This window comes from Prosopis cineraria, unplaced genomic scaffold, assembly GCF_029017545.1.
Source record: "Prosopis cineraria cultivar Desert tree isolate PC_DT_omini unplaced genomic scaffold, ASM2901754v1 PC8, whole genome shotgun sequence".
In the NCBI taxonomy this organism is placed as follows: domain Eukaryota; kingdom Viridiplantae; phylum Streptophyta; class Magnoliopsida; order Fabales; family Fabaceae; genus Prosopis; species Prosopis cineraria.
Window position 1 is genome coordinate 1,982,904 of NW_026555339.1, and position 4,947 is coordinate 1,987,850.

Consider the following 4,947-nt stretch of genomic DNA (forward strand, 5'->3'; position numbering starts at 1 on the left):
GTTCAATTACCTAGAATTAATTTCTATGCCCACCTTTACCCCCATCGTCATCTTCTCCTTGTTGATTATCATCCCTCACCCTAACCTACTGTCGCTCACCTTTAGCCATTATAGCATTAAGCAATGACCACCTTTATCGCTAGCAACAACAAACCTTCTAGATTGATCGATGACTTCTACCTAATAAGTGGTTGCTATCTCTGAGCTCTTTTCTATGGCTCCTAGATCACGATGATGTTTCTTTTGACTGTTTTAGAACTTTTGTAGTAAAATTGCTCGGTAACAGATCGTGGAGATGATGAATCAAGGACTTCACTTATAATACTTGATCAGTATTCTAAAATTAATTTGATTTGGTGGCTAATGGTTACCTAATTTTAATAATATGCCCATGCCTTGTCTTGCTTTATTTAACTGTGAATCAAGTAGGGGATTGCTTTTATTTATTATTTGTTTTCAAGATTTTATCATTCTTTTATACTCGCCTCATGAGAATTACTGCATCATCACCGTGCACTTGATCTGTGCAGTGGTTGCAAAAACATATATGAAGGTTGTGGCAGTAGTACTATAATTGCAAGGGTGTGATGCTGATTTTTTTTATTTTTCTAAGGACATTTTAGTCTTTTTATTTTAAATATATATACTTATCAAAATTATATCAGGATTCCATTTTACTGTCAAACACACTTTAAAATTCAATTCTATTTTTATTTCAATTTCAATTCCATAAAAAATCTTTCACTGTACCAAACAGAGCTTAAGAAGATTCATATTGTCATACGTATATGATTTTTAATATGTAAATATCTCAAAATAATCTTGAAAATATATTTTAATATCAATTTAAAATTTTAAGATCCATATTTTTTCTTAAAAAACAATACCAAGTTTTACTCGAAATAGAATGAGACATCTTAACACTAAAAGAGAGAGCTTGCTCTTGATTAATGATAATGTAAAATCTTTAGTACCTCAAATGATATTAAATTAAAGAAAAAATTAATTATTTAGTCCTTCAACTTTTAATTCAATTGTAACTCAATTTTTTAATTTTAACATGTCGCGTTCAACTTTGGTTGGTCTAAAACATTTATCCTTGCCATTAATGGATCAACGTAGACCATGTTTATGTATCACTAATTGGGTTAAATCTATTAATTTTTGCTTATGTGGCTTATACATTTACACGAATTCAAACTCAAGACCTTATGTTTAAGCAACTAAATAATCCATTCCAATTGGACCAACGGCTATTAGTAAAATTGATAATTTTTAATATCTCAATTATATAACATATTTGTACAAAATTTACTATATAATGATTATACATATTGTATAATATTTGATCTTTTATTTATTATTAGCTTACATAAAAATAAAAAATACCCCATGCATTGCACTAATGTATTACTAGTTTAATATAATTATAGGTCATGTATGAAAGTCCTCAAAGTGAAGATTTTGGTTGTTGGTGCGTAATTCACATGGCATACCATACGTGGTGCCTCTTAAGCCTTTTGTGTCTGCTTCTATTTAGTTTGTCTGTATTTTAAAAGTAGGGCTTTTGTTTTGGGGTTGGGTTTGTTTAGTTTGATTGTTGTTTAATGGACTTAGTTTTGTTTTAATTGGAATAATACCATTTTTCTCATTTGGCCAAGAACAAAAGACTTTGGTTATATAAATTGTTGTCCAAATTGCGAGCTTGCTTTCTGAGTACTCTTTGTATTTTAATTTATAAAATCATGTCAATTCAATCATAAACTCAAACTAAGTGCAAGTTCATTTTAACTCTTGAATTGACTCTTCAAGATAACATATTTTAATATTTTAACTTATAAAATCATATCAACTCATTCAAAAATTCGGACCAGTTGTGAACTCAGTTAAACTCGTGAATGATTCGGTTCAACTTGCTAACTTTTGTCAATTTTTTAAGTTGAGAAAATTAAATATATGTTATATACAAATTGTTTCATAAAAGCAATAAGACTTGCTCCAAATAAAGAAAATAAAACTCAAAAAACAAAAAATAATATTAATTTAAAAGAAAACAACAAATACCAAAATTAAGTTGCCTTATTCTAAATATTCATGTTGAGTAAGGTAATCTATGCATGTAGATTCAATGATTTAGATTGGAAATATATTTAAATCAAATTATAATCATATTTTATATTTCGATTATATAATTTTAATAGCTATTTGTCAATTAATATATGTAAACTTTTATGAATTTAATATCCAATTTTACTATTCAAGTTCATATACCTATTGTGAGTTTATTTAAACTCGTGAACTTGAAAATCTTTATTTATAAATATTTAAATTGTTTTTTCCTTGAAATTTAAATTGCTCTTGTATTAAAAGGCTAGTTAATTAATAAAAGGCCAAGAATTCTATTTTTAACATTTTGTCGCACTCTTTGACATTGTAGCATGTAATGTGAATTACATGCTATTATCTTGGCCTAAAAAATATTATTGGGAAAAAATGACAATTAAAGACCCCCTACAAATATTAATCTTAATTAACGATCATAAAATATTAAACTTTTAAGTAAGGACTATGGTCTTTAATTGAAATAAAAAACATACCTAACTTTATAGAATTACCTTTCACTAAATACTAAAGAGAACAGCTTATGCTTGTGTTCTCTGTTTGTTTTAGATGCGAAAAATCTGCTCTCATGTGCTCTTATGAGAGAAAAATCTAAGTAAAAAATCATAATTTTTAGTAGAGTGAATTGTCATCTGGGTCATCATCTTCTTCCCTTCTCCGTGATTGGTAATTACATGCCTACTTTTTTTACATCTTCTCCCTTTTCCTGCGTGAAAAATCTAGACTTTTACATTTTTCCTTCTCTCTATCTTTTATGTCTTCTCTTCTCTCTTGGACGAAAGATAATTTTTATATATTTGTAAATGATATTTAACATCATTTCTCTTCCATAACTAAGAATAAAAGAGATCTTGTTGATGATTGTATAGATTATATATATATATAATAAATAATTTCTGACATTGATGGTGTTAAAAAAATTGAGTGAAATAAAAAGAAAGATATTACGTGAATGCTGATTTTTTTATGTGATGAAAAGTATATCGATGTTGAAAAATGTACTATGAATACTGAATTGTTGTAATCAATAGTTAGGATTATGTGGAGGATAGTTGTGAAGTAATACATTTATATGTTGTTCCTAGTTGTTTCAAGTTTATTTCCTATACGGCAAGTACTTTAGTAAAAAAAGTATTAACCTGTGAGTTATTGTGAATGTAAGATGAAAAATTTCTTAACATGGTCACTGTCAGAATCTCCCTCAATGCAAGAGCTTGAAGGTATATCACTCTCTTTGTCATTTTCAATACAAAATGCTCTTACTCTACTCCCTGAGGTTAATTAAGTGAAATAGAAGGATTAATTTATGGGTGTTGGACAGACATTTGATGATACAATTATATTTACAAAAGTATCTATGCACAAGAAAAAATTTATAGCTCTACCATGATTTTAGTGGAAATCATTGACATGTCTTAGTTGATCGAGTTACATTATGAAGAATATACTTTTTTAGAATCACCATTGTCTTCATGTTTGCCAAGACTACTATACACCAAGCGAAGAGTCCCATTTTCAAAACAAGAAGGTGTACCATTATTCAAGATGTAATCAGGTTGGACATGCTAAAAATGATATAGGAATCTCAATTTAAGAATGGATATGGAGACTGAAGGGGGTGAAAATTATATACATATTAATTGGTTTGAAATTGAAATACATAAATTTTTTATTTATTTAATGTGTTTTGCTGTGGAATGACTTTGGCACAGACATCCACACCATAATTTTTGCACTTGTGGTAGTGACAAGTTATGTAAATATGTTTGTAGTTTATATTATTTTTTTAGGAAGCAGACTGCACATGTGATATTTAAATGGATAGGATATTTTATGTGTAAAAAAGGATGCAAATATAGTGCATATGTATTGAAATAAGTGTAATGTAATGTTGGTATCTATTTCAAGCTTAATTATGTGTAAGTGTAACTGTTATGATAACATAAAACTACTGAAATCACTATTGTAACTTGAAAAAACATAGACCCCACTTGGGAATAGATTTTTTTCAGTATTAGAGAAACTTTTGAAATGTTACAACACTACTTATGAATATATTAATGTGGTATGGGAATATTGCTATTGTTTCTTATGAAAAACATGAAACCCTAGTTGGAAATATATTGTTTTCCACAATTTTAGAAACTAAACTTTGAAAAGTTTCAATATCACTTATGAATGTACTAAACTAGCTAGGAAATTTATTAACATCAGTTAAGATAATTCACCAATAACTTGTCAATTTTCATACTTTTTAATGTATAATCAATTTAGAATCCACTAACGTGGCATGGGAATATTACTATTATATCTTCTAAAAATATGAAGCCCCACCTGAGATATGATTGTTTAATAAAAAATGACTTGTCTAAATTGAGATTCACAAACGTGACTTGAGAATTCACTAACATGATTTAAAACTTTACTAACGCGACTTGAGAATTCACTAATGTCAGTCAAGATAATTCACCAATGACTTATCCAATTTCTTGTAAATTTAGCAAAAAAAATACTTAAGATTAATTATTGTATTATATACATTGAGCCACAAAAAAATATTCAAGTCTGTAAAGTACATAAAGTGTTAATTTACATCATACATATAACCAAAATATAACTTGTGAAAATCCATATCGTAGTTGTTTAATCTATGCTTTCAATCTTTTTGATTCTCCATGCCTAGCATTTGAAATAGATGTCATCATTTGAAATGATTACATCTTGAAAGACTAAAAATACTTTACATTTTTAATATCAAACATGAAATGATGACATCTTGAAAGACTAAAAATGCTTTACATTTTTAACATCAAACATTTCAAAAAA